At 41.8% G+C, this 7463-nt stretch overlaps 1 pseudogene; it reads left to right on the plus strand.

Annotated features, from left to right (window-relative positions):
- Nucleotides 1-4224: 4224 nt before the first annotated feature.
- On the plus strand, nt 4225-6003 carry LOC110220747 (histone-arginine methyltransferase CARM1 pseudogene; annotated as a pseudogene).
- Nucleotides 6004-7463: the final 1460 nt, after the last annotated feature.

Raw genomic sequence — 7463 nt, forward strand, 5'->3', positions numbered from 1 at the left:
TCAAGACTTTTTGAGACAGAGATTGATGTTGATCGACCAATGGAAACTAAAAAGAATCAGTGACACAGGTAAAATGAGAACTCTAGAGATATCCACACAATGGAAACCAAGAAAAAAGAAGATATTCAGAGGAGGATGTGAGTAATAGAGTCAAAAGCTGCAGAGAGGTCAAGTAGAATGAAGACTGAGAAAACACAATTGGATTTAGTAGATAAAGGATTGTTGGTAACTTGGAGAGAGAAGTGTTAGTGGAGTGAGGAGGTCAGAAGTTAGCTTGCTAGATGTTGAGAAGTGAATGAGATATGAGGAAATGGAAGGAATGAGTACAGATTACTTTCTAAGCATTTGACTTTGAAAGAGAAGATAATAGTTCTGGGGGCAGTTAATGAAGTTGTTTTTTTTAAATAAGAGAAAACTAAGCACATTTGCAAGAAGCAAGAAAAGAGCTAGTGGATAAGAAAAGTTTGAAGATGAGAGGGGATAATGGAGTTGTGGGGGGGGAGTTTCTGGAGGAGGTGAGAGGAAATGGTTTCAAGGACACAATAGGACAGATGGTTTTGGTAGCGAGAAGGGCCATTTTTTTCCCTCCAGAATCTGGTGAAAAGGAGGAAAACATGAGCAATGATATAGAAGTGATTTGAAGTGTAAAAAAGGGAAAAAGAGGGACATAATGTCAGAGGTGGAAGGGAACTTCTATACCTGAGGGGGAAAAAATCCCTTCTACAACACCCTACATAAGTGGACATCAACTTTTGTTTGAAGACCTCCAATCATAGCAGTGGAATCAATACATACTGAGGCTATTCATTACACCCTAGTGAGGTCTCTTCATTTTCTTGGGCTGTTAGGTGGCACAGTGGATAGAGTGCCAGGACCTAGAGTCAGGAAGACTCATTTTCCTGAGTTCAAAACTGGCCTCACACTTATTAGCCATGTGACCCTCGGCAACTCAGTTGTTTGCCTTAGTTTCCTCATCTGTAAAATGAGCCGGAGAAAGAAATGACAAACTACTCCAGTATCTTTGTCAAGAAAACTCCAAATTGGGTCAGGAAGAGTGGAACATGAATGAATTTCACTCCTTCCATTTTCATTTAGAAATTTCCCTATCTTCACCTAACTTATTTACCTTCCCTTCTCTCTCTGAGAAAAAGTTCACTCCTCCCTGCCAAGATTGACTCCTCTTTGTTTTTGATCTCGCTCACTTCTATTGCCTATGGTTGCTCCAAATTATCTGCTCTTACTCATGCAATCTTCAAAATTGCATGCCACACTGATTACTTCTCCTCTGCCTACAAGCTTACTCCAGTTTCCTCTATCTTTAAAATAAAAACATTTTTGATCCTGTTATATTCCTACCTGTCTCATATTTTTGAGGATCAGATTTTGAATAATACAATTTCTGAACTGTTAGGAATGTTTAGACTTCATGTAGTTTCAGACTCTTACTTTGAGGAGGAAGAAACCTGGGCACAGAAAGAAGATAATTAGTTAAGAAAATTAGTGGTAGAGCCTCTAGAACCCAGTTCAACTGGCTCTTGGTCAAGTGCTCAAGATTGGCTAAGGGCCAGCAGACCTTGGAGTTTAATATCTGTCTCTGACATATTCTATTTGTATGCTGCAGGCAAGTCTTATAGCTTCCCAGTTCCCCCAGAAGTGCTTTAAGATTATAATTACAAACAAATAAGTGGTTCATTGGTGGATGGAATTTTAACACTGATGAAATCACAGTCCTAGATACACATATGCATACATATACATACATATGCAAATATGTACACTCATATACACTTACATATTTTTGTAGGCATGCATGTATAGATATCAATTTACATCTACACTTGCACAAAGAATTATCCCCATTTCACCAATAAGGAAGTGGGAGATCAAAGAAGATAAGGTACTTACTTGCTCAAGGCTATATAGCTAACGAGTAGTTAAAGACTAAACTGAAGTTTTAGCCTTCTGACTTAAAATCCTTTAGTCTTTCCAGTTTATCATTTAGACCAGAGAACTTAGAGATCGTCTGGTCCATCCTTCTCATCATAAACCTTAGAAAATTGAGATCCAGAAAGACTGGACCTCATCCTGAGATTTGAATCTAGGTCCTCCAAATCAAACACTGGATTTGGATCAGAGAATCTGGACTGTTCTTTGCTCCCAGTTGTCATATCCAATGGCCATTTCTCAGCTTTGTTCTTTTGGCAAGATTTGACCCATGGACAATGCTGACTGATTTCTTTCCTTCCTTGCTGAGAATTCTGTCAAACCATGGAGAGAGCAATGGATGTTTGCACAAAGTAGAAGGGAGCAAAGGCTTAGAGATCCATCAGCTGAGGTGCCCATACCTACAGAAACAGGCTAAGGACCTATATTTTAATTAGATTCAAATTTATATTGTAGATCTAATTAAATAAGATTGTAGTATTTATGCTTTGATGTTAGGTATGGGCAACTGGGGCAGCTAGTGATGCAGTGAATAGAGTGCTGGGCCTGGAGTAAGGAAGATAACTCTTTCTGAGGTCAAATCTGCCTTCATATATGTACTTGCTGTGTGACTATGGGCAAGTAACTTAACCCTGTTTATCTTAGTTTCCTCATATGTAAAATGAGATGAAGGAGGAAATGGGAAACTACTGCAGTATCTTTGCCAAAAAAAACCACAAAACTCCAAATGGGATCGTGAAGAGTCTGACAGAACTGAAATGATTGAACAACAACCACAACAATGGCAAACTGATAATTGTTGTGAGGAATAAGTTAGGTAATGCATGTAAAGAACTTAATAGCCACAATAAGTTAATACTATTATATAAATGTTAGCGATTATTATTACTATTATATTTTGTTAATTATGACATCTTGAAGATACTACATATAACTATATGTTTAATGTAAAATCATATTGCTTTACTTGTGTAATGAGATAAGGAGCAACTTACAGTCATTAAAGTAATATACTAAAGCTATCTATTTCATCATTTTGGGAGACAGATGGTTTTTGTGCCAAAGAAGTTGTGTGTGTATTTATATATATACACACATATATATGCATGTATGTATATGTATACATACATAGACACACATATGTATAAATCTTACTATATGAGCATATACTATTGTATAAGATTTATAGTATTAGTAATAGTATATTTATACATATGTAGTGAGAAATATATATATGTATATATATGTATATATGTGTGTGTGTATGTGTGTATATATATATATATATATATATATATATATATATATATATATATATGAGTTTTATGTATATGTGTGTATACATCAACATATATACCCACTACTTCTTAGGGAAAAAAAGCCAATCCTCTCTCCAATATATTTTATCTAATATAATTAACTCTAGGGAATATGCCTTTTAGTATAATATATAACTAACCCTAAATATCTTCGTAACAATAGCATTAATTTTATATGTTATGTATGTATATAATATTTAAATCCAATATACAACAACCCAATATATATCTATAAGATATATAGCGCAATTCACAATAAAGATTCTATTTTGCCTTTGACCATATATAGCTGTTTTTTAGCAAGAAATTAATTGTGGTAGTCTTTGGAGGAATACTCTTTTGATTAGTTTACAGAAGTTCCAACAGAACAAATGGAATTCTCCCTTTGTTTTCTGTTATGAGTGGTAGAAGAGTAGTCATATATATATGGTGAGGTGAACACAGAGGCCTTCCTGAAATTATTGTTCTAATTTATGTGCTCTGGGAATTTTTTTTTTCAGGCCATGAGAGACATGAAAGGATTTAGAAGGTCAGGAAAATCATGTAGTAACATGTATAGAGGATAAAATTTTCTTTAAACTTTTAATCTGTGCAATTCCAATATAAACCATCCTTGGTTTTTATCAAGAATTGGAGAGAAATAGTTACTTCTTGTGAGCAGTTTCTGTACCCTGGGACTGAAGTTGGACTATTGAAAGGGCATTGGGGTACTCTTATTTTTTATGGGTGTGGGAAACAAGTGACCAAAGTCCATCTTATGACTCCAAATCCAATGCACTTTTCAGAAGCACAAATCTGTTTGGTAGTTTGCAATCATGGATACTTGCTAGCCTACTTTTCAGTAAGCTTCCAACCTTGCATGTAACAATGCTTTGGTAATAATATAATATAGTCTCTGTAAAAGATTCTTCTTTACACAGTGCACCAGGAGGCGGCGGTGGCAGCGGGGCCTGGAGCTGGATCTAAGATGGCAGCAGCAGGGCTCCTGGGGGCGGCGTGGAGGTCTCGGGGACCGGCGTAGCCGTGTCAGTGTTCCCTGGCTCTCGGTTCTTCGCCATCGAGGACGCGGACGGCCAGATCCAGAGACACGCGGAGCAGCAGATGCTGCGCCTCGAGGTCCGCACCGGCCAGGACGCCTCCCACATCGCCCTCTACAGCCGTGAAGATATTTGCGTGTTTAAGTGCTCTGTGTCCAGAGAAACAGAATGCAGCCTAATGGGAAAGCTGTCCTTCATCATCACCCTGGGGTGTAAAAGCGTCCTCATACAGTTTGCAACGCCCAGTGATTTCTGTTCATTCTATAATATTCTAAAAACCTGTCGAGGTCACAACTTAGAGCGCTCCGTCTTCAGTGAGCGGACAGAAGAATCCTCCACTGTGCAGTACTTCCAGTTCTATGGCTACCTGTCACAGCAGCAGAACATGATGCAAGATTACGTACGGGCAGGCACGTACCAGAGGGCAATCCTGCAGAACCATAGTGATTTCAAGGACAAGATTGTCCTAGATTTGGGCTGTGGCTCGGGGATCCTATCTCTTTTTGCTGCTCAGGCAGGAGCAAGGAAAGGCTATGCAGTAGAAGCAAGCACCATGGCTCAGCATGCTGAGGTTGTAGTAAAGAGTAACAACCTCACAGACCGAATTGTGATCATTCCTGGAAGGGTGGAGGAAATCTTACTTCCCAAGCAGGTGGACATAATTATTTCAGAGCCAATGGGCTACATGCTTTTCAATGAACTTATGTTGGAGAGCTACCTCCATGCCAAGAAGTACTTAAAGCCTAATGGAAATATGTTTCCAACCATCGGGGACGTTCATCTTGCACTTTTCACAGATGAACAGCTCTACATGGAACAGTTTATCAAGGCCAATTTCTGGTATCACCCATCTTTTCATGGAGTTGACTTGTCAGCACTTATCGGAGCAGCAGTAGATGAGTATTTCAGACAGCCAGTCCTGGGCACATTTGATATCAGGATTTTAATGGCTAAGTCAGTAAAATATACGGTGAATTTCTTAGAAGCCAAAGAAGATGATTTGCACAGGATAGAAATCTCAAGTTCCACATGCTGCACTCAGGGCTTGTCCACGGCTTGGCTTTCTGGTTTGATGTAGCCTTCATTGGTTCAATAATGACAGTGTGGCTGTCCACAGCACCCACGGAACCTCTGATTCGCTGGTACCAAGTTCGGTGTTTGTTTCAGTTGCTGCTCTTCGCAGAGGCCGGGGAAACGCTCTCAGGAACATGTCTGCTCATCGCTAATAAGAGACAGAGCTATGACATTAGTATTGTTGCCCAGGTGGATCAGACCGGTTCCAAATCCAGTAATCTCCTGGACCTGAAAAACTCTTTCTTTAGATATACAAGTACGACTCCGTCTCCTCCACCTGGCTCTCGCTACACATCTCCGTATGAGAACATGTGGAACACAGGTGGCACCTACAATCTGAGCAGTGGGATGACTGTGGCTGGGATACCAACGACCAACGACCTGAGCAGTGTTATCACTAGTGGAGCCAGTGTCAGCCACAACAACCTCATGCCTTTAGCCAACACTGGGACTGCCAATCACACTCACTCCCGGGTGGGCTCCATTATGAGCACAGGGCTCCTCCAGTAGCCAGATCAGACGTGGCTCCAGCACTCACTACCCTGTCACCAGTGTAGCCAGTTCACCATGGGGGGCCCTACTATCTCCATGACCTCACCTATGTCCATCACCACCAACAGAATGCATTATGGGAGCTAAAAGTCCACCTCAAGAAAAACCAAATGAAGATTTCTCCTTCCTCCCACCTTGGTGGACTGTGCCTTCTCCTTAACCCCTGCCCTAATAGGGCAGTTTTAACCCTTGTACCATAGAAACAAACACCCAGTCAGCTCCTTTAACATGGGGACTTGTACACTTTTTTTTATGAAATGAGGACCCCTCTGCATCTTGGCCTGGTCTGAGGCCCTGAGTGAGCAGGCCAGCAAGCAAGCCTGGCTGTAATTTGCAAGAGATAATGTAGTGGGAGCCACTGCTTCCCTCTATCCCCCCCACTCTTGGTTTGGCATCTTCCATTTCAGCTGTGTGTGGGGTGCTAGACTCAGGGACACAGATCAGTGGCCTGTGGGGTGCTGTACTGAATGCTGAGGGTTGGGGGGAGGCATAGCCCCAGAAGTCTCATCACCTTTGCGTTTTTTCTCGTCACCTTTTCCTTTTTCCCTTTAGTCAGATCAATCATGTGACCAGCTGCAGGGACTAGTAAAGCTGCCCCTCCTAGCCTCACAGTGCCTCCCCAGGCATTCTCCCCTTTGGATGAGGGGGAAGGTGATATTGGAGCTGGGGGTGGCAGGTGGGCTTCTCCTGCATCTCTGGATCCTTGGACAGGATCAGTGTGTGACATGCTGCTTTTTTAAATTTTATTTTCTTTTTTGCAAAAATAGCCAATGTCAATACACAGACTCCAGAGGCCAGGCTGGCCTGGCACAAGCATGAGCCCACTGCCCATGCTGATGGACTCTGAAGATCATGGGAAAAGAGGTGGGGGTGGGGGAAAAGAAAGCCCCTGCTTCTGGCATGGCTGGCTGGCTGAGCATGCCCAGTATGACAGAGGCGTCTGCACTCAGTTGGGAAAGCTGTGGCCCAGGGCCCAGGTAGCCTTACTTCTCTGGGAAAGTCTGTGACCCCAGCACCAAAAGGTTCACCTCACACTTGAATTTACATACCAGCCCATGGCTGTCAGAAGCAGCCTCTTCCCTCCCTAAGAGAACAGGAGGGGACTGAGGCTTTGGCCAATACTACACCCATTCGGGGAGAGGGGGTGGATTAGTCAGTCCTGGCAGAAATAGAACCTAGATTTGTTATGGAAGACGCTGTTTTTCTTTGTAGTTCTTATTAGGCCTCTATATTCTCTGTATGTTAGTGTAGCCTCCAACCTTCATAGTGTGTCACTTTTGTCTCTTCCATGGTTGCCTGGGAAGGGACCTTGCAGGGATTCCTTCTTGGGAAATAAAAACAGAAATGAATGTTGTATCACAGGCAGTTCTCTTCAATTCCAGCCTGCCCAGGTTCTTAGCCCCCACTAATAGAACAGAATGGGGCTCCCTGAAGAAGGAGGACATGCAAACTCATGGATTGCCCCCTCCCTTCTGCCCCATTTCAGCATGTAAAAGAATAAATCAGGTTTACCCTATTAGCTTTTCTGTTCACTGGT

The sequence above is a fragment of the Phascolarctos cinereus genome, unplaced genomic scaffold, assembly GCF_003287225.1.
Source record: "Phascolarctos cinereus isolate Bilbo 61053 unplaced genomic scaffold, phaCin_HiC Scaffold_726;HRSCAF=1367, whole genome shotgun sequence".
Classification (NCBI taxonomy): domain Eukaryota; kingdom Metazoa; phylum Chordata; class Mammalia; order Diprotodontia; family Phascolarctidae; genus Phascolarctos; species Phascolarctos cinereus.